Source organism: Camelus bactrianus, chromosome 13 (genome assembly GCF_048773025.1).
Source record: "Camelus bactrianus isolate YW-2024 breed Bactrian camel chromosome 13, ASM4877302v1, whole genome shotgun sequence".
Taxonomy (NCBI): Eukaryota; Metazoa; Chordata; class Mammalia; order Artiodactyla; family Camelidae; genus Camelus; species Camelus bactrianus.
Window position 1 is genome coordinate 78185433 of NC_133551.1, and position 22613 is coordinate 78208045.

The window sequence follows — 22613 nt, forward strand, 5'->3', positions numbered from 1 at the left end:
AATACACATCCCTAAAAATGTGACTCTAGCCGCAGAAGCTTATTCAAATTGAAACGAATGCGGAACATTAAAATCACCAGTAGCAGGCGAGTGAAATGTGGTGGCATCAAAGGAACACAGTCCTGACACCTGTGCAGCCAGGAGGACCCGTGAGAAAACAATGCTCAGCGAGAGAAGCAGAAACAAAAGGCCACACGTTGTACGGTGCTGTCACTACAAGGCGTCCAGGACAGGCAAACCCCAAGGGACAGGATGCAGGTGAGCGGCTGCCCAGCCGTGGAAGGAAAGGCAGGGGTGTCTCAGCAGGTGAAGATTTGAGGAGATGACCTAGACCACCGTCTGGCTCCAGCCCCCGGGTGTTGACAGGAGACCCTCAGCTGGAAGCCAGTGGGAAAATAGGGCTGACCAAGGTCAGGTGTCTGGTGACTGCAGGGTGGACGGTACATCCATTCAACTGGTACCCGTTCATTGTACACCTGCTATGCACCAGGGTGGCCGTAGCCCCAAGGACAAAGCAGTGACTGAAATAGACAAGCGCCCCTCCCCCTGGAGCTCACTGTCCCCTGGGGAGGCAGCAATAGGCCAGATACAGAAGAACCTTGCACGGCAGGTGGGGGCTGCACTGCTGTGGGACTGAAGAAGGAGGGAAGAGAGGTGAGGAGGCAGGGGCACGGAGGGCACACCTCTCAATAGGGTGGCCCAGGGAGACTTCTGGGAGGTGGTGGCATTTGAGCAGAGATGTGAGAGAGTGAGAAGGGAGCCCCAGGCACGTCTAGGGAACAGCATTTGGACACGTGGAACAGCCATTGTGGAGGCCCTGAGGCACCAGCCCCCTGTGCTGGAGCAGCAGAAGAGAGCGAGAGGATAGGAACAAATCAGGGGGTGGCGGGCTGAGGGGAAGGCAAACCGAGGCTATGGATGGAATTAAGGGGGGTCGTCAGTTGACCACGAGGTGGGGAGAGTCTCTCCTGGATCATGTGGTCGGGCCCAGCGTCCTCACGAGGGTCCTTAAATGGGGTGGAGGGAAGAAGAAGGATTCAGATGGTCTTGCTTTGAATACGAAAGGCGCCGGGAGCCAAGGAAAGCGGGGCCGCCTCTAAAAGATGGAAAAGGCAGGAGAATGCGGTCTAGACCCTCCAGAAAGGGGACGGCCCTCCCAGCGCCTTGCTTTTCGCCCATTCAGGCTTCTGACCTGCAGGGCAGCCGTAACAGCTCTGGGCCGCTCTGAGCCGCAGGCCGCGGTCGTTCGTTACAGCCGCCACGGGAGGCTCTCCCAAGGGGAGGCAAGACCCTCCTCCACGTGCGGTCAGGACGAGCCAGGGGAGGGCGAGGTCCGGGCCGCGCTGTCCTGCGCTGACCCGGGGCGGTGCAGGGGCCCTGGGCGCGGCGGCCCTCACGCCGGGCTCCCTGCTCGCGCTGCGGCAGGATGGGCCCGTTGCCGCTGACATCCCGCCCACGGCCACAGTCCCAGAGGCTCCGGTTGCCACCCCTGAGGGGCTCCTCACGTGCCTGCTCCTGCATCTTCTTGGCTTCCTTTCTCATTTTGTGAAGCACGTCCCGCAGTCCCTCTGGCTAACTGGGGCGCTCACACGCCGGGGAACGCCCGTCGCCCTCCGCCGTACCGGCACGCCAGCCGGCTGGGTGTGCGGTTCCAGCCTGGGGAGCGCTTCGTCCAGCGCTGCTCCGGTTTCACTGCGCTGTCCTCCTGCTCCCAGGGTAGCCGTTGAGAAGTCGGAGGAGAGTCCGCCTCCTTCCGCTTGGTCGGTGGCTCCTCGTTCTGGTCTTTGGAACCTGGAATCTCCTCGTGGCGCCGAGGGTCCCGCTGTGTCACCTGGAGTGTCTGTTCTTTCACACTGGGAACTTCTGCCCTTCAGCTCTGGAAGCATTTCTTAAAACACTTTGTTGCTGATTTTCCGGCCTCTGTTTCCTCTGCTCTTTGTTTCTGGAAACTGACGGTTAGGACACCGTTTTCTTCTGCCACGCAGTCTGTGTGTCCCCTCGTGGCTTTGCTGTATCTGTTTCCGTCTGCTGTCTGCACATCCTTGGCTGTCTGCCCCTGACCCAGAGGGTGGGTACAGAGCTGGTCAGAAGATCTGAGAGGGAGGGAGGGGCTCTTGTCCCTGAGATTCACAGAAGGGTGATCCTGGGACCCCTTGGTGACAACATCCTTAGGGACCGATTTGATTTCCAGGGACTGAGGCAGGGGTCTGGTTGCTAGTCTTCTGGGGGCCAAGCTAGGGGTGAAGACGGGGGTCTCTGCAGTCAGCATTCAGCCAAGGCTGCCTGTATTCCAGGGACCAGACCTTGGGACTTCCCTGCCGGGGGCAGGGGTGGGGGGTGGCCGGAGGGGGAGGGGACTGAGGACTCTGACTCCCCTTTCCACTCCAGCCCTCAGGGTCACTGCCGCCTGTTCCCCCCGTTCGGGGATGCTTTTATAGCCAGTCCTGAGACTGGGGGTCCTCGCTGTGCTAGGTCTGGGGAAACCTCAGCTTTCCCACTCTCCATTTCAGCTGTCTCTGGCCTCTCTCTCTCATCTCTGGCCCAGTTACCACGGCTCCATCTGCAGTCCGGCTTCCAGATATTTGCGGCTGCTCTGTCCTCCCCACCCTCATGGGTAAATGTCTTTTAAAATCTCTTTATTGTGGTTGAAGTGGCTTTGCAGCGAGAGCGCACTATTGCGTGTGTTTAATCTGCCATCTTAAGCCCCGAGGCTTTGTGGCTATTTTAGAACGGCCGTGTCCGCGCAGCGCCCAGCCTCCCCGAGCAGGCACCCCTGGGTCCTGACCGGTGAGCGCCCCAGAGCCTCCCCCTGCACCTTCCAGCAGAAGGATCTGACCCATGGCGTCTGTTAGTCCCACACAACGGACCGCTGCGTGGACAGCGGGCATGGCAGTGCCCCTGCATCTTTGGGGCCATATGTCCCTGAAACCTCCAGGAATGTCCACTGAAATATTAACAGAGGTCTTCTCCGAGTGACGGGATCTCAGGACATAGTGACGGGATCTCAGGACATTGTGACTTTTTCTCTGTTACACTTACCTGCAATTTAACTTTTCTCCAGTGACTATGTAACAGTTGCACAGCTGTCACCATGTTCAGAATGAAGACCAAACTCCTGCCTGTCTCTCCAGAGCCGGCTCCGATGCCACGACCCGCCTGGAGCGCCTCCAGGCCCCACTGTTGGCGCTGCTTCCGTCACTGCGTGTGTGATGTGGGCGCTCAGTGATGCTTGTCTGCTAAATAGTCACTTGATTTTGGAGTTTCAGCCTCATTTCTTTGCCTTGCAGTTGACAGTTTACTCACGTTCCACCTAGGGCTCCACCCTGAGGGGTGCTGAGGCCCCAGCGGCCCCCAGGAGGACGGAGCCCCCCAGGTGTGGGGGTCGGGCTTGAGGGCAGAGGCTGGCCTTCACCCACACCCTAAAAGTTGGGTCCGGCGCCCCAAAGATGGCCATGCGGGCCAGAGCCAAGCTGTGGCCCAAGGGCTCCCAGCATCTCCCCCAAGAGAGAACCCCCGGACGGGCAGGAACTCGGCACCCTGCTCCACGCCCTCAACCCCAGGCCCTCTTGGCCTTAGCAGCCTCCGGGGAAGGACGGCAGCACCCGGACCCCAGCCCGCCCCCCCAAAAAAGGAAACCAGTTGACACTTAGACACCCTCAAACGAGGCTCCTCCCCAACACAGAGCATCACGTTGTTCAGAAGTGACAGGATGAGACTCGCCTGAGACTCCAGGTGAGATGCTGGCACCACATACACAGAGCCGCGGGCAGCACCCCTACGGATTAAGGGGGCTTTGCAGACACAGGCAGGAGGCACCCAGGGAGGGTCTCCGCAGTGGAAGTAGCTCAGGCGTCAAGGGCACCTCATAGACGCTGAGGGCTCACACTGGGTTACGCTCTGCACAGACCCACCCAGAGAGGTCCAGGACTCTCATGCCATCAGGGGAGCCCTCCCTGCACACGGCCATGGAGGGTGCCATGCCTCTGGCGCTGCAGGAGGGGAGTTCACCAGAGCTGCAAGGCCATCTCCTCCAGAAAGCCCTCCGGACCCTCCCCAGCCTGGTAGAACTTGCCTCTCGCCCTCTGTGTCCCCCGGGACCTACATGGGCTGCAGCTATGAGCCCAGGTACAGCTGAGCCCCCACGAGAGGGCGTCACACCCTCGCACCCACCCTGCTGGCTCAGGGAGGGGGCCCCAGCAGGTGTCCCTGGGGGGCTGAGGGGTCAGAAGGGACCCGTACGGAGAAGCACACGGAGACAGGCTGCCTCGTGCTGAGCCCCTGGAAGTGAGGGATGGGGTGGGCGGGACCGGCCTGGATGCTCCTTCACGCCCCTCCACCCTCCGCACCTGGTGCTCCCACGCTTTCTCCAGGGCAGGGGCCTGGGGGGCAGAACATTCCCTGGCTCTCTCCAGGTCTGGAGCAGCCAGAACGGCCATCCCCTCGCCTCCTGCACCCCCCTCAGTGGAGCTAGCTCTCCCTGTGCCCCTGCCTGTGGGCACATGAGGACCCAGGGTGTCTGCTCAGCAGGGCGGCCAGCCAGGAGGGGGCCATGGCCAAGATGTGCAGGGTGGTCTGGCGGGACCCCTGGGCCTTCCTCCCCACCAACAGGGCAGCTGTCTTCCCCTCAGAGCCGCCAGCTGCTCCTGTCTCTTCTAGGCCGCCTCCATCTCTCACCTGCACTCTTACTCCAAAAGCCTCCTGGCTGGTCCTCAGACTTCCATCCCCTGCTCCCACCACGCAGCTCTCAGCGTGTCAGTCAGAGCAGGGGCTTCTTGTCTGTTTTAGTTTCCCTTATTCTCCGGGGCCTTGCAGAGAATGTGGCACATGGGAGATGATCAATAGTTTTGGATGAATGGATGGGTGGGTGGGTGGATGGATGGGTGGGTAGATGGGTGGATATACACATGGAGATCAGATGTACAGATGGATGACTAAATTTGTGAAGAACGTATGGATGGATGGATGGATAGGATGAATCCCTTGCCCAACGGACCAAGGAAATTGAGTTTCATGATGAAACTGAGAAAAAGAGTCCTAGCAGAGGGTAGTGGGTAGCACTTGCCCAAGGTCAGGGGGCAGTGGCATCAGAGCTGGCCCAGGACCCCAGACCTCTGTCCTCCCTGTCCCACTGCCTGCAGTGGTCAGTTACACCTGGATGAGAAGGCTGGATCTGTCTCGTGTGTGCCATTGGCCCTGGGGTGGAGCCCTCCAGGGTCCAAGACCTGATTCTGCTCCCCGCCATCACCTGCACCTGTAGGAGGTGTGGTTTCCCCGCCTGCCCTTCCTGGTCATGACCCCCCGGGCACAGGACCCCCACCTTGGGATCGCCGCTCAGGGCAAATAAGGAGGCTTGAAGGGAGCGGGCAAGCGGCAGTCACGTGACACCCAGGCCCCACCCCTTCCAGACACTGCTCCTCGCCCTCCTTCTGCTGAAACTGCTCTCGGGGTCTCCAGAGGCATCTGAGCGGCCCCTGTTCTATCCTTGTCTTTCAGGTGCCCCTGCAGCGTTGCACGTGCCCGCCCAGCTCACTCCTAAAAGTGGACACACCCCCCACAGCCTTGCTGAGAACTCTCCCTGGGAAGGCCATCTGTGTCCGGAAAATCCTTGAGTCCAGGATGCTCCAAGATGGGCAGGAAGCCCCCGGGAAGTGCCCTGGGGTGCGGGATTCCTTCCTGCCCCTCCCCCCACCACCCTGCCCAGAACACTCGGCTGCGTGTTTCATCCGACCACGAGCACAGCAGAAGCCCAGCTCTTCCCAACCCCACAGCTTCACATTGTCTCATGTGTCCCTGACGCTGACCCAGCAGGGCCTGGCTGAGCCTCTGACTTCACCCTGCAGGGAGAGTAATGATGAACCTGCTGGGGCCCTTCCTGGACCCTCCCAAGGTCAGGGTCTCGGGACCTTCCCTGAGGCTGTCCCAAGGCTGTCATCTCAGTCAGGTGTAACCAGGCAGCACGGTGTGGCTGGGGTCGTCCTCAGCCGTGGGCACTGCTGGGTGCGGCACAGCCTCCTCCAGTGTCTTTGGCCCAAGAGGGGACTCAATGACCCACCAGGGTCCCCTGCGGGGTGGCCCCAGGCCCTCTGTAAATGAGATACAGCAGGAACAGCTGCCCCAGGCTCTAGGGTTTTTATGGGTTTGCCTTAAAGATTTTATTTCCAGAAAAAACCAAAAGCAATTAATCCAAATTACAGAGTAGTCATTTGCAATAATATTTGCTTTAAATATATGTATTTTTTAAAACCCCTAAGCTGTGAGCTGCCAGTGAGTTCGGGGTGAAGGACACCTTGAAATAATTAAATTTTTTGCTCATTTTATGTTGTGAAAATGGCTTAGTCGGTTTGGGGAAGAATTGTAAAATGGTCAGCTGACTCACTTATAAAGGCAACGTTATTTTTTTCTCCAGATTCTGCCAGAATAACCACACTGCCTTGGAGGTGGATTTCTTCCAAAGGCATCTCAAGCACTGGTCCAGCTGCCTCTCACCCCAGTCCTTTACATTTAGGGGAGCAACCCCCCTCCCAGAGGCGCTCCGGGTGGGTGGCATTGGGGGACCAGGAGGACGGGGGTCCAGCGTGGTGGGGTCCAGGTACTGGCAGACAGGCTGACCCCTCCTCAGGTGGGTGGGAGGGAGGGACTTGGGTTCACCTGCCCCCTTTGCCTCAGGGATGACCAGGACCTTGCCCCTGGAGTGAGCATAGCACAGAGAGGGGCAGCCCAGCCCAGCTCAGATGCTCTGGCCAACGAACGCACCTGGTGAGAGGCGTGGACACTTGGGAAATGAGAATTCATGGAAAGATTAGATTGTGCTTAGTACGACGTCAGAACCCTCGACCATGCTGGGTCAGAACACCTGGCTTTGGTGCTAGGACAGCCCCTGCGTGTCCAGGAGCCTCAGGCAGGAGCCTTCCTGCACCTGTTCCCCCGGACAGTTTCCCCTTCCACATCTCCTCTCCAGGCGTGTGACTTGCAGACACCTGCTCCCGGAATCTGACCTGCCTTTCCATTTGCTCAGCAGTGCCTTTTGAAGAACAAACTTCTTAACGATAGCAAATTAAAATTTAAACAATTTTTAATTGTTTACTTTTGTTTCTTTCCATTTAAAAAATCCTCGCCCAACCCAAAGCTACCAAGTTTTCTAAACATCTTCTCTAAAAGTTTTATAGTTTGAGCTCTGGGATCTATTTTGAGTTCATTTTTTGTCAGGGTTGAAGTTCATTTCTTTGTATGTGAGTGTTCAGTTGTTCCAGCCTCATTTGTTGAAAAGTCTGTGATTTCCCCATTGAATTGGCTTGGCAATATTATCAAAAATTAATTGACCAAGTATGTGTGGGTCCATTGGCGGACTCTCTGTTCCGCTGATTTGTGTATCTAGCCTTTCACAGTGCCACACGGTCATGATTCCTCTAACTACATGATAAGCCGTGAGATATAGTACAAGTCTTCCAACTTTTCTTCTTCTACAAAGTTGATTAGGTTACTTTAGGTGCATTGTGTTTCCACATAAACATTAAAGCTAGCTCGGCAATTTCTGTAAGAAAGTATTCTAGGATTTTTTTTTTCCACTGGTATTTCATTGAATCTATAGATCAATTTCAGGAAAATTGTCATTAACAGTACTGAACCTTCCAATCCATGAACATGGTTTATCTCTCCACTTACTCAGATCGCCTTTGATTTATCTCAGCGATACTTCATAGTTTTCGGTGTATGTGCCTTACACATTTTTTTCTTTTGGTTAAACTGATTGCTGAGTTTATCATTTTTTATTCTATTGTAATTTTTTAGAATTTCAGTTTCCACTTGTTCATTGCTAGTGTGTAGAAGTCCAGTTAACTATTGTTCACCGGCATTTTGTACATTGTGGTTGCTAGACTCATTTATCATCAGTTCTTGTAGGTTTTTTGCAGTTTCCTTTAGATTTTGTACATAGACAAATATGTTATCTGCACCTATTTCTTCTTAAGTCAATACCAGTACTTTGTGTTTTTCAAGAAATTCATACCTTTCATTTAGTTTTCAAATGTATTGACATAAAGCTCTTCATAGAATTTGTTTATTATTTTTTATTGTGTGTAGATTTGGTAGTGATGGCCCCTCTTTTATTTCAGGCATTGGTAATTTATGTCTCATCTCTTTTCTTCTTGGTAAGTTTGGCTAGACGTTTATCCATAAACTTGTTCAAGAACAGGTTTTGGTTTTATCAAGTCTTCCTTTATCTTTGTTTTTCTACTTCACTTATTTTTTCTCTTGGCTTTATTATTTCCTTCTGCTTACTTTGGATTTAAGTTTTTCTTCATTTTATCACCCTTATGGAGAGAGCATAGCTTATTAATTTGACTTTTTTTTCTTTCCTAATTTAAGAAATTTATGTTACAAATTTTCCTCCAAGCAGTGCTTGCTTAGCTGCATCTCACAAACTAAAAAATCTTGTGTTTTTATTCTTATTCAGTTCAAAATGTTTTCTAATTTCTTTTGTGATTAATTTTTTTGACGCGTGATTTATTTAGAATTGCATTGGTTAGGTTCCAGGTGTCTGGGGATTTCCAGGTATTGCCTGTCATTGACCTTCCAGTTCAAATCTCCTGTAGTCAGAGACATACTTTGTAAGATTTTAATCCTTTGATGTGTGTGAAGACTTGCTTTATGGCTCAGAATGCGGTCCCTCTTGGTGACTGTTTCACGTGCACATGGAAAGAATGTGTATGTTGCTGTTGTTAGGCTCGCTGTGTCCTCTTGAAGAACTGATTCCTTTCGTCATTATGAAATGTCCTTCTTTATCCATGATAATATTTCTTATTCAGAAATAAACTTCTATTGATGTTAATACAGCAGCTCCTGCTTTCTTCTGATCGGTGTTTACATGGTACATCTTTTTCCATCCTTTTATTTTTAACTTACCCATTTTTTTGTATTCAAAGTGAGTTTCTTATAGACGGTATATAGTTGGGTTTTGATTTTTTTTAAATCCGATTTTGCAATTTCTTTGTTTTAACTGGAAAGTTTAGGCCATTTACACTTAATGTGATTTATATACGGTTGGGTTTAAATGCACCACCTCACTATTTGTTTGCATGTTTGTCTCATTTCTTTGTTGTTCTTGTTTTCCTGCTCTCTTCAGTTAAACGAGTGTTTTCAAATGTCCATTTTTACCTGCAACATGGACCTTTTCTCTTCACTGACTGCTCTAGAGTTTTTACAATACACATCTTCAACTTATCAAAGTGCTTTCAAAGAATGTTGGACCGCTTCACTTACAGTGTAAAATCTTACAATAACGTCCCTCTGTTTCCCTTCTTCTGCCCTGTGTGCTTTGTCATAAATTTCACTTCTTTATCTTATAAAGCTTTTCATACATTGCTGTTATTTCCTTTGAGCAGTTAATTACATCTTAAATTTTTAAAAATTTAAATTAAGGAACCTTTCATCTACCCACATATTTATCATTTCCAGTATTCTTTGTGTCTCTGTGTAGGTTCATATTCCACCTGGCATAATTTTCCTCGCATGCAAAGAATGTTATTTACCATTTATTACAGTGCTGGTCTACTGCATAAATTCTCTCAGCTCTGACTGAAGTATCACTTATTTTGCTTTCATTTGAAAGACAGTTTTGTTGAGTACAGAAGTCTAGGCTAGAAGCTTTCTTCCTCAGTACTTTAAAGGAGTTTCTCCACTGTATTCTGCCTTGCACAGTTTCTGATGAGAAATTCATTTATACGTTTTGTTCACTGGTACATAATATTCCTTTTATTCTCTGGCTGCTTATAAGAGTTTCCCCTTAACTCCTTAGCATCTGATGATGATACACTTGGTGTTTGTCTTGTTTTTTCTGCTTGGAGCTTGTTGAGATCCTTGGATCTGTGAGTTTGCAGTGTTATTGTTGCTGTTAATCAAATGTTTAATATTTTCAGCAACAATTTCTTCAGATACTTCCCCCTCTTTCTTCTCCTTCCGCCCCATCAGAGATGCCAATGGCATGGACGTTAGACGGCTTCCTATTACTGCACTGACTGTGGCTTTTTCCATTTTTTCAGTCTTTTTTTTTTCCTGTTTATAACTTTGGATAATTTCTGTTACTTTCTTAAAAGATCCCATTGATATTTTTTTCTTTTTAAAACAGTGTCCTGCAGCTTTAATCTGCACTTAAACCCATTCAGTGTATGTTCCCGTTTCAGACTATATATATATATATTTTTCCATCTCTAGAGGTTCATTGTGGGCCCTTTCTGTCCCTTCTCTGTTTCCGCTCCTCACGTTTGTGTTCCCTCTGCCCCTGCGCTGACACAGACGGTCCCTGTAATAGCTGCATCCGTTTGTTGTATTTCTAACATCATTTCATTTCCAGGTCTGCTTTTAGTTACTGGCTTTTCTCTTGGCCCTGAGGCATAGGTTCTGCTTCCTCTCATGCCTGGTAATTAAAAATAAAACTTTTTATTTCATGCTTCAAGAAACTATAAAAGAGCACAGAGTTTCAACACACTCTTCGCTCAGTTTGTCCCAGAGTGAGCAGCGTGCACAACCCCGGCACAGCCGTGCGCGGTGCGAGGCTCACCCCGACACGATGCCGCTGACTTACCTGGGCCCTTTGTTTGAATGTCACTGGTTGTGAAAAGCAAGAGACTGTGGAACCATCTCTTAATTCTCCACAAGCTCTGGGATCTAAACTTAGCTCCCCACCCTGCACTGCCCCCTGAAACTCTCCAGACAGTGAGCGAGGCCCTCGTGAGGGCAGGAAGAGTTACACACTTGTTACACACTCAGAGAGACAAAGTGCCTCCCGTCTGCTGGGGGCAGGTGGTGTATTTTGAGAAGCACCAAGAAACTCCAGCGACCTCCCATGCAGGGTCACATGGTGTCAAATTCTGTTACCCAACCCTTGTTCCTTTGTACTTTAAAAAGAGGAACGAACACCTTCAGGTCCTCACTCCTGCTGTATTAGTTCAGGAGGGAGGCGGGCAGGAAACAGATGTTAATGGAATACACACCTGCTGTGAGGGATGCTTTCCGCCTGCCTCTCACTGAGTCTGCCCTGTCCCCAGGGTCCACCTGAGGCAGGTACCACAGTCACACCTTGCCCCTGAGCACACCTGAGGCAGGTGTTGCCACACCCACTCCCCAGGTGAGGCCCCTGAGGAGCCTTCCAGGAGTTCACACAGACCTCAGACCTCGAGGCTGCCAAGTGCAAGTGTCTCTCTGACCCTCCCCCCCTCCAGAGAAGCCTGCTGGCCCCTCAGCTCCCCCCAGGTTGGGCGAGCACAGGGAGGGGGCAGGACCCCGGAGCTCAGGGCCCCCCAGACCCACATCCTTCCGGGGGGCCCCTGCTGCACTGCTCTGGACTCAGAAAGCAGGTCCCCCCGATCTCCTGGCCCCTGGTGAGTTCCCAGGTCTGTCTTTACGCCCAGCCAAGACATTAGGCAAGGATATTTAAGGAAGACTTTGAGATAAAATGGGCATGTTTCTGGGAAAATACAAAATGCCAAGCCTGGCCCAAGAAGAAATAGAAACTTCAACAGGTCAAAAATGGGAATCAGAGTCCTTCCCCTCCTCAGAAAAGAGCCTCGTGCCAAGGCTGCTTCCAGGGGGTTCTTTCAGGGGGCAGATCATTCTTATCTTACAGAAATTTTTCTAGAAAATACTAAAGGGGGTAAAACGACCTGTTCTATTTTAAGAGACCTGTGTCGGCTTGGGTCTAAATCTGGGTCAGAGCGACAAAAAACGGAAAGCAGCGAAGGCCCTTCCCCCTCACAGACACAGACGGGAAAGCAGTAAGATGCTAGCGGCCCGGAGCCAGTCACGTGGTTTGCAGCACACATTCACCAGGGCCGCCGAAGCTGGAGAGGCAAACTCCAAACGCTGGCACAAGCGTGGCCAGCCAGCCAGCCAGCCAGCACCCCCGTGCAGGGTTGGTGGGTGTTCTGGGCACAGGTCTGGCAGTTTCTTACACATCTACATACCCACCTACCCCACGACCCAGAGAACCCCCTTCAGGGTGTTTACCCAAGAGAAATAAAGACACGTCCACAAAATGACTTGTCCAATAACGTTCATAGCAATTTGATTCACAATATCAAAAACCAGAACTATCCAGTATGCCCATCAGTGGGAGGAAGGCGGAGCGAACCGTGAAGCCTGCCTGCAGCGGAGTCCTTGCAGCGCTGAATTCAGCCAGCCCACCCACCCAAAGCCTTCGTGTCGAGTAAAAGAAGCCAGCCACGAAGGGGTACCTGCTGCGAAACTCAGTTCACGTGAAGTCCTGGAGCAAGGAAAGCGAATCAAGGTGAGAAGGATCAGAGCTCTGGGAGGGAGCTCCCTGGCGTGGCCGTTCTGCGTCTCCATGGGTCTGGGTCTCCTGGGTGTGTGTACTTGGCCAAGTCATTGTATGTAAATTTTGCTACAAAAGAACTGAAAAGGACCTTGCAGAAACATTGAAGTTTAGTTAATTGTAGACCTGCTGAAATATTTAAGGGAAAATGGGCTAAAGTTTGTCACTTACCTTGAAATACATCAAAAAATAAGTAAAATGGATGACTGGCGCGACAGAAGGATGGATGAGCGGACAGACATGTGATACGGGATGTTTAGCAAAAGATTAGTGTAAATGGTGTAAAATATTAGTATGTTAGTTTTGGATTCATCTAAATGCCGGGTATACAGGTGTTCACTGTAAAATTCAGCTTTTTTGAATTGTTTGAAATGTTTGAAAAGTTTCATAATGAAATGTTGGGAACGAGTCATCATGATCAAGTATGGTTTGTCCCGGGAAGGCAAAGATGGTTTAGACTCAGAAAAGCGATCAATTTGCACTAGTGGACTAAGGGAAGAATTAGCAGGTGCAGAAAGAGTGTTTAGCAAAGCTTGAGCGCCTCCTGTCTTTCTAAAAGGCTCTCAGAAGCCTGGGAATGAAGAACAGCTTTCCTGAGCTGATGAAACTGGTCCTCAAAGAACCCAGGGCCGGTCTCTCCTGTTGTGGGGTTTGGAAGCATCCTCTGTGCCTTCAGGTCCTACACGAGCTCCCGGCCACCACCGTTCAGTGGAGCTGACCCGTCCCACTGCCTCAGTCAGGCACAAACACGAAATAAGGCAGCGGAAGAAAGAAAGAAAGAAGAAAGCAAGCAGGCAGGCAGGCATGGAAGAGTTGAAAGGAAAGAATTAACCTGTTGTTATTTGTGGAAGGAAAATAAAATAAGAACAACGTAAGAATAAAGAGAAAGCGTGGTCGTCATCTGCGTAAAAAGCCTAGATAACAAAGGCAAAGAACGTCAACAGCAAGCAAACAAGAAGAAGGTTCCACAAGATTCCGCATGAAAGGGCAGCTCGCTCAGGTCTGAGCAGCCCCTGCACGGGCAGCCGTCAGCCAGGCAAGTGACGAAGCGTCAGATGCCGTTCACGCTGTGCCGAGGAAGTGGCCTAACAGGGCCCGGACGCACGGCTCCTCGGGAAGAGCCTGACCCCAGCGTGCGGGCGCAGGGCGGGAGGCAGGCGGGCCTGGCGAAGGCGGCCGTTGTCTGTTTCGTCTTCGGAGTCGATTCCGCTGCGACCCACACCTCACCGGTGCGTTCGGAGGATCTGGTTAACTTATTCTGGTACCGACACGGCTGGAAATAGCTAAGATTTTCGAAAAGGAGAGCAAGGCTGGGTGCTCCTGCCGGGAAACACTAGACCTCTGCAAAACTACAGGAGTAAAGCAAAAACCAGCAAGCAAGCAAAGTCCCAGAAAACAAAAGCCAGATCGCCGCGTGAGCCTGTGGTGGGGAACCGAGCTCAGAAGGAGGCCCAGGCGACCGTGGCTTCGCCTCCAGAGAATGGAGGGACAGCGGCGTGGACGCGCCTCGGAGAGACTCGCTGCGCGGAAAAGCCAGCCCGCCGTGCACGTCAGGCAGATCAGGCCCCAGGTGTCAAAGATACAGCCACCGCAGTTCTATTAATGGAAGGAAGTATGGGTAATATCTTTGTCATCTGGGGGCAGTGAAGAACTTCTTAAATTAGACCTGACACCTTTCCCTGGAGCTGCAAATGAAAGGATTTGGCTCCGTCAGAATGGAAGATTTAAACAGATACAAAAATCCAGAAACAGACAAAGCCACCTGTCCAGCAAAGAACATGGGGAAGGTTCCCAAAGAGAAGCTGAGCGCCACACGCCGCTGAAACTGCCAAGTGATTGACTCAGGATAGAAAGGACACGCTGGGCGATCCCAGCGGGATAGGACAGCGCTTGTGAAACCGCCAGGCGCCTCCTCTGTTACACAGTATCACCCGCTCCGCCCACCTGCCCCCAGGCCCGCAGGGCTCCACGGGGCGGGCGCCCGCCCCAGGTGGACCCCGGATGCCTTCTCGGAGGGAGGGGTGGGGACAAGAGCCGCAGAACAGCCGGAGACAGTGGCCCGCGAGTCGGGGCTGCCGGTCTTCAGCAGCGGGCAGCTGACCGAGGAGTACACGGGGCCGGCTAAGACTGTCGGCCCAGGAGCAGATGATGCCCACAGCACACACACAGCGCACACACACGCACAGCACACACAGGACACGCACAGAACACACACACACACACCACACAGCACACACAGAACACACACAGGGGACACACACACCACACACAGAACACACACAGGACACACACACACACACAGAGCACACCACGCACAACACACACACAACACACACGCCACACACACACAACACACACACGGGACACACACACACACACAACACACACACAGGACACACACACAGAGCACACACACACACGCACAGCACACACAGGACACGCACAGAACACACACACCACGCACAACACACACAGAACATACACGCCACACACACACAACACACACACAGGACACACACACAACACACACACCACGCACACACTCGGAGCACACACACACACAGGACACACACACACACACACACACACACCCCACGCACCACGCAGAGCCTGGACGGCAGCCCCGCCCCTGCCCCCAGGCTGGGCTCTGGGGCACCCAGAGCTGGGGCAGGGCACTGGCTGCCGCAGAGGCGCCCCCTCCGGGCTGACAGATCTCAGCAGCAGGTGAGATACCAAAGGGACCGGCGGGCCCTGGGGCCTCTCGTCAGGCGCCAGCGTGGTCACAGACCGCGAGAGGACGCCCCCTCCGGCCCCTCCCGCCGCGTCCCTGGGCCCCCGGGCCCTGGCTCCTGACCGCCAACCGCCTGACTTTCCGAGGCTCCAGGATGGGGGGGGGCGAGGGGCAGGGGCCCTGGACCAGGACATCCCCACTGCCCGACAGGGCTAACTTGGGCTCAGCTCGGCCCTCACGGGTGCGATGCCACCAGGTACAAAAGGGCCCAAGACCCCGCCACTGGCAGTGACGCGGGCTTCCGCCTCACCCTCGCCTGCTGGGCCCCTCAGCTGCTTTCCTGTGCGTTCTAGGTCTTCTGCGCTTCACAGATGAGGAGCAGAGCTGCAGGGGGGCCAGAAGACCTTCCCGCGGCCTCGGCGCCGGGAGGGGCTGGACCCGAGGCTGCCTGGCTGCCCCCGCACCCAGTTCTCAGCTGCTGCTCCCCAGCCACCAGGCAGAGAGCAGAGTGGGGGCGAGGGAGATGGCGAGGAAACTCGGGGGTCTCGGGGCCGGGCCGTCGGAGGACGCGGGGAGGCCAGAGCCCCTGACCCACGGACCGAGGTACTGGTGTCTGGGCTCTGACTCCAGGCCGGGCCGCGGGGCTGAGGGGTGACCAGGAGAGGCTCCGGGCTGCTCCGTGCTCCCTCTGCCTCCGGCCCTTTGCACGTGCTCTCTCGGCTCCCTTTCAAGTTGTCACCTCGTTTTCCTCCTTCTACGCTCAGCTCAGCCGTCCCTGCCTTAGGATGTCTCCTCAGAGGCCGCTCCCTCCGAGGGGCAGACTAAAGCAGCGTCTTTCTGAAGGGCAAACTGTGGCTCTGAGACAAACACAAATGTGCGTCCGTGGTTTTACTTAGTTCATTAATTCTGAGGGAACCAGTAGCTCCAAGAACAGGTTCGAGGGACAGTCCCACAGCCACAGGCCCCCCATGCAGGGGCGCCGGACCCCCGGGAGGCTGAGGCGTTACCTCTGCCCCTGCTGGCTGCAGGGGCCCAACCGGGCTGCCCAGGCAGGCGCTGCCCCAAGTCCAGTGTCTTTGTGACGAAAGCTCGGGGAGCTCCCAGGTGCAGCCAGCGGCCACCCCCACAGGCGTCCAGCAGTAAACACCCCCAACCCCCATGCCGGCAGCTATTAGCAGCCTCTGTGTGATTTCCAATTGTCCCCCGCACTTCCGCCTCCTGGGCATTGTCGAAGTGCCCAAAGCACCTTTTGGCGCTTCAGACACGTCCGTGTTGGGAACACACGTCCAACCCTCACAGCTCATCAGACAGGCAAGAATCCCACTGCCCTTCCCGGACCCAGCTCTGCTTCCAGGGGCGGATCAGCTCCCCGCTCCCCGCCCCGCCCAGCCCCCCACGGAGGGATCTGTGTGGGGGCCAGTCTGTGCCCGGAGATGGGGACCCTCAACCGGAGAACAGCCCTGGAAGGGGCCCCTTAGCTCTGTCCCGTGAAAAGGCCTCTGTCCTCCAGCCAAAGGCTTGCAGCGGAAGGTTTCCTCATGCCCAGGACAGAGAGAGAAGCAGCTGAAGTAGAAGTGATTGTGCAACCCTTGCGGAAAGAGTGATTTTGGTTCCATGTAATCCCCAGCAGACATGCTGGAGTCATTTCAGACCCTGTCCGTACACGAGTTTCAGGTGGTGACGGGCGGCTGGACAGGGTCAGGAGCGCAAGGGTCCACGCGACGGCAGAGCAAACGAGGTCCTGGGGTCCTCCCACCGAGTCGGGCTGCGGGAATTCCCCACGGACGTACGTGGCTTCTGGAAGGGGGGCTCTTGATTCCTCCTGGACGGCCCAAGCCGAGATGTGAAGTCCAGCGCCACGGCAGCGGCTGCCCCCCTCCCCCCACCCCACCCCGCTAGTCACCGCAGGCAGGCCCTGCTGGAGAGGATGCTCTGTGAAGAGACGAAGGGGGCGGGGCTGGGGACTTTTGGGGTCAGGGGCAACATTTACCCTCAGGCTCAGTCCCAACACCCAGGATGAGCAGAGACCTCTTTCTCCAAGCACCTCTCTCCTGGAAACTTCAGATTTAAGGAAAACCAAGCAGGGGCCATGCTTACGGTTCCCAACGTATCCTCCCAGCTGGGACCGCGGGGGCTGCTTCCCAGGGGGCGAGCCCCCCGCCAGGCGCCCCTGCAGCCCCACGGCTCCCTGCCCTCAAAGCAGGTCATTGTCTGCAGAACGAGCACCTGGTCCTCCTTTCCGAACATCTCGTGCCCCGGCCTGAGTCAGCACCCTCTTCCCGCACCCTCTGCTCGCAGAGCCACCAGACCTGGCGCAGAATCTGGGTGGGAACCACGCACGGTCGGGTCTGGAGGCTACTTCCTGTTACTCTTCCATGAGAGCCCACTCCGGGGGCTCCTGCTGCCCTGGGCACCCGAGACCTGCTGGAGGCCCCACGTGGCACCCTCGGGGCCAGACAGGAGCGGGCGTGTGTGCACATGCTCGGAGGGCCCCACGTGCCACCAGCCATCTCTGGGCTTATCCAGGAAACCAGCCTCTGCAGGATGGTTCAGGCCGCAGAGCCCGTGTTTTCACTGTCTCTGGCTGGTCACATGCATCCTCTCTGCAAACCCCTGGCACTTCATTCTCTCAGCAAGGAACGGCCGTCACGGGGCCAGGGTGGAGGCCGGGCCGACTTGGGTGTGAGGCTGATTGTTACTGGTGCGTGTGCACCTGTGTGCGTGTGCATACACGTGTGCGCGCTGTGTCTGCAAGTTTGCAGGGACACATGCGTGCACATGTACATGTAGGTGTTTCTGCATGTGGGAAGCACACTGCTTGCACGTGTGTGTCTGTGCTTCTGTGTGCATGCACACACATGTCTTTGCATGTGTGCACATGCATGTGCACGTCTCTCCACATGCATGTACATGTGTGGGCATATGTGCGTGTGTACCCCAGCCTGCACCGCATGTCCACACACACCCAGAGGACCCCCAAGATGCAGGAGGCTGACCGGGGAGAGGACCAGGAGCCACCGGGTCCTCGCGGCCACTGAGGACAGAGTCACAGCCCAGTGACGGGTCACCGAAGGCCCATCAGCCAAAGGGGTCTTGTGGCTCCTCTGCTGAATGCCCTCCGGGGCCGCAGCACTCCCCTCTGTGGGCCGGCTTCAACAACACAAGGGGGCTGCGTCCCCTAAACCTGGGCTTTGCTGCGGTTCTGCTGCAGGAGCTTGGAGTTTCTGTCTGTACTCCAAAAGCCTGACTCCTACCTCCTCTTTGTCAGTTTTCAGAATAGTGAGTTGGTTTCTGCAGGAGGGGCTGAGCCACGTGTCGTGAGATCTGAGCCCGTGTCATCGGGAACATGGGGCACGGAGGGCTTGGAGGCCCCAGACACGCTTCCCTGGGTCCGGGCTGAGTTCCAGCCTCTCACTGGGTTCCCCCATGGCCAGCGTCACTTCCTTGTGTGTCACCCTCGGGCCCAGGTGCCTCTGGAGACCCTGAGATCTGTGTGCACCCGGGAGGAATCTGGCCCACGCAGGCCCACGGGCATGTGTCCACCAAGCCCCCAGCAAACACGCCCCCCCAAAGTGCCGAGTGAGGCAGGCTCAGCGGCGGGCAGTGAGCTGGATTTCAGCAAAGGGACCCCAGCTGATGGGCGTGAGTGCCCACCTCCGGCCCCGGGGTGTGGCTGCTCTGCCCGGCTCTGCCCGGCTCAGGCCCCAGAGCTCTCCTGGGGGCCATCCCGGGCACCCTTGCACCATGGGACACACTCAATAGCACGGGTATTTTGAGCGGAATGCTCGTTGCCCTAAATGTCATAAACATTTCCCATTGCGATCGGTATTAGTCTGGGTCCCCTGGAGAAACAGAAGCCATTGGGGGTGTGTGTTGGGTGGGGTGGGGGGAACCAGGGAGCTGGTGCAGCTCGGGCCCGAGGGCCGTCTGCCTGAAGAACGCCTTGCTCCCGGGGATGGTCTGTCTTGGTTCTGGCTCAGGCCTTCGACTGCTCAGGGGTGACCCAGCACAGCCCACAGAGCCGCCTGCTTCACTCAGCGTCCACTGACTTAGATGCTAATCTCATTACCAAACATCCTCAAAGCAACTTTCAGACCAGTGTGGGACCCGATGTCTGGCTCTGGACGTCTTGCCGAGTAGACGCGGGAGATCAGCCGTCACGACCCCTCGCAGATACACCAACACAGGAGAAGCAGAAACCCAGGCAGCACTGAGTTTTCCAAGAAAACAAAGGCAGGAGTGCATGAGCGTGCGGACCAGCCCGGGGAGGCCCGATCACCCGGCCTCCTGCCCGGAAGCTTCATGAAGCAGAGATTCGGCTCCTGGGCTGTCGGGGTGCGAATAGCCCCCCGGGCTGGATGCGAGGACATGAGGGCGTCCCCAGACGGGACACGACAGGAGGACCCGGTGTCTGTCCTGGAAAAGCGCTGCATGGCTTGCCGAGCCATGGGCTTCCAGCGCCCCCTTCTCTCCAGACCACCAGCCCAGGAAAGACCAGAGGAAGAGCTTGAGCGCGGGGAACATGGGCCCCGGCACGGGGCCTGGGACGGCTCGCAGTCCAGCGCAGGAACGGCTCACACAGGCAGAGGTGCTGGGAAAAGCCATCACTATGCAGCTTTCTATCAAGGCAAAGGTCTTTGTTTTTGGTGACCAGCGCCTTTCCTGTGACCCTGAAGCCTCCGCAGCACATACCCCTGTCTGTGGGCATGTCTGCAAAGGAAAAACAGAGAGCTCCTGGCTGGATGGACAGGGAGGGAGGGGCTGGGGAGCCGGGCCTGGAGCGGGGCAGCCCCCTGCTCCAGGCCCACGAGCCCCCTCCCGGAGGACCGAAGGGGCCCACGGAGCCTGCTGGCATTGCTGCAGCTCCTGGGGTGCCCACGCTGCCAACGGGAGCGCCGTAGGGGGGCGGGCATGCCTGGACTGGGAGCCTGTGGGCAGCCGCCTCCGCGATGGCGGCTAGAACTGGGGCCAGGGCTCTCAAGCAAGGGACCTGCCCGGGACCCAGAGAGGACCGCTGGCCCCCCAGTGTCTTGCCCCTGGCTTCCCCAGGTCCACCCGCCCCTCCCAGCCCAGGAGCCGAATCTCTGCTTCATGAAGCTTCCGGGCAGCACAGCCCAGGGCTGTGTGGTGGCTTCTGCCTTTGCAGACAACTGCTGGTCCGGAGGGGCAGGTGGGCCACTTGCCCCCACTCTGCTCACCCAAAGAGAAAGCCTCGCAGGGCTCTGAGCGCCGAGGCCCTGGAGGTTTTGTGGGGAAGTCACTGGCTGTGGTCCTTCCACTCCCTGGTGGCCGCGCGTGGAGCTGAGGCTCCAGGGCCTCCACCGGGACAGCGGCGTGGGGCTGGGGGTGCTGTCCCCTGCTGCGGGGTCTCTGGCGGGGAGTTGGTGCTGCTCTGGGGGCTCCCTGCTGGGCTTCAGGCGGGAAGAACATGGCAGGAGCCTCGCTGGGCCAGGGTCTCACAGCCCTGGCGTGGCCACGCGGGAGGGTCTGCGGGCCTGCTAGCTGCTCCCTGCTTCCCTGGGGCCGTAGGAACCAGCCCTCATGGGCTCACAGGTTTTTCTGGTTAAGCTGCTTACCTCCCACGTGCTGGGGCCACAGCCAATATTTTCAGGTCTTATAGAGTCTTCCTTCCACTTTCTGATTGATGCTCCTGCGGATGGGTTTTATGTGAAACATTCTCCAAGCTCCCTGCGAGATAAAAGGCCTGCCCCGGCCCCCACCCCGCCCCACAGCGGGGTGCAGTGTCTCCCTCCCCCTCATAGATCTTCGTAAAGCTCCACTTCCACTTCCTGGCCGGCTGGCCTTCCGCACGGGCGCAGGGTGGTGGCTGCACTCTGCCGGGGCCACCTCGCCCTCCTCCGCCAGGACCCCAGCCTGGATGGAGGGGGCACACGGGGTGCCCCCAGTTCCTCCTCCGCCTGCAGACCGTGCAGGGCGCTGCTCTCCCCGCGGGTGGGCAACGCCTCCACCTGGTCCTGCGGCAACTACCGCACGTCGTTGGCTCGGAGATGCACTGGCCAGAACAGGGGCCGCCTCCTCTGCACAAAGAGGGCCCTGAACAAGGGTGCGTGCTCCCTCCCATCTGCCCCCTTCCCGGGCCCTCCCCATCATCCTCTCACTCAGAGCCAGGGCCAGAGCCAGCCTGCGGCAGCTGGGCACCCCTCCCGCTCAGCACCCCATTCGGCCCATTGTGGGTCTGTCCTCTGTGCCCCAGGCCCTTAGCAGGCTTAGACGCCCTGCTGAAAGGGGCGGCAGGGCCCTGTCCTCCCTGAATCGCCGGTGGCCCCTGACACTGTGGTGTGAATTTCCAGTGACAGCCAGGCTGTGAGCCTGGAGTCTGGGCCGCCCCGGCTCCTGTCGGAGCCTCCAGGGCCCACTTGGCCCAGCAGAGAGCTGCTGCTTGGCAAGCAAGTGGTAAGTAAGCAGACGGGACTGTAAGGCCCCTCTGGGCAGAGCAAGGGAGGCAAACATCTCTCCATCCGTGTCCCCACCCCTGACACGCAGGGTTTGTGTGTGAAATGTCCAGTCTGATCAGTGGGGAGGGGAGAAGGCTCTGGGAGCCCCCACCCCTCCAGTCCCCCCCAGGGTGTAGGGTGGCCTTGGGCCCAGGCTGGCCTGGGTGGACTGCAGACCGGACCTCACAGCGCAGGCCTGTCCCAGGGAGGCTGCAACCCATGTGCAGCCCCTGCCCCGCCTCCCCACGCCTCCCTTTAACTGGGCCCAACAGTTCCACACTCGAGCCGGGTCGGTGCTTGTTTTGGCTGGCGGAGCCCGCCCCATCCTCGCGACCCCGGCTTGCATAACTGCGAGGGATCCACTTACTTGGGCTGACGCCTCTCAGCAAAGGCCTGACCCGGGCGGCCGCAGTGGGCAGACCAGCCTCCAGCGCTCCCTCCTTCCCAGGCGTGTGGTGGGGTCTCCCGAAGTGGCCCCTGACCCCGTGGGCAGGCTGGTAGCTGCGGACAGAGCTCCCAGCTCTGGGGACCAGGAGCGGTCACCTCTGACCAGAGTTGGCCAGCTCCGGGGGCGGCGGGCCGCAGGGCTGCCTCCACCCTCTGACCGCATCTCTGTCCAGCGTCATCCCTGGCCCTGCCAGCGCCGCGGGCCTCTGATCAGGAGACCGCAGTGGGGGAGGGAGCAGGGCCCGGAAGTGCTCGGCCCGTTGTCCCTGTCGCAGGCCAGTGCCCTCCCCAGCTGCTCCCTGTGCACCCACCGAGGCCCCCAGGGGCCCTGGATGAGGCCCAGCTGCCCGTGGGGGATGTCCCGGGGTCCCCGGCCCTTACAGTCCCACCACCCTCTCCCTTCAGCTGCTGCCGCCAAAAGGTGGGGCGAGGGAAACAGGAGATCTGAATAATGGGAGAAAATTATTATGTCTTCGTGCGAGCTGGAGCCCAGCCCTGTTCCCGGCGAGGGTGATAACCGGGGACGCGGAGTCTAGCGTTTCTGAGCCCCGAGCCAGGGCCAGCCGTGACAACAAGTGCATTGTTCCCTGTGTCGGGCATTGCTACCGGGTGGCAGGGCCCCAGACACCCAGCACCCGTACACACGGGAAACCGG

At 56.4% G+C, this 22613-nt stretch overlaps 2 long non-coding RNA genes across 2 annotated transcripts; one reads left to right on the forward strand and one right to left on the reverse strand.

Annotated features, from left to right (window-relative positions):
• Window positions 1-264: 264 nt before the first annotated feature.
• On the forward strand, window positions 265-6317 carry LOC105071188 (uncharacterized). The gene is made up of 2 exons (XR_006725733.2): window positions 265-3732; window positions 5494-6317. It is a non-coding gene; the product is annotated as an uncharacterized LOC105071188 (long non-coding RNA).
• A 9612-nt stretch (window positions 6318-15929) lies between these two features.
• Window positions 15930-22151, reverse strand: LOC141579658 (uncharacterized). Its single transcript, XR_012511497.1, has 2 exons — window positions 21879-22151; window positions 15930-20706 (listed from the first exon to the last, which is right to left on the reverse strand). It is a non-coding gene; the product is annotated as an uncharacterized LOC141579658 (long non-coding RNA).
• Window positions 22152-22613: the final 462 nt, after the last annotated feature.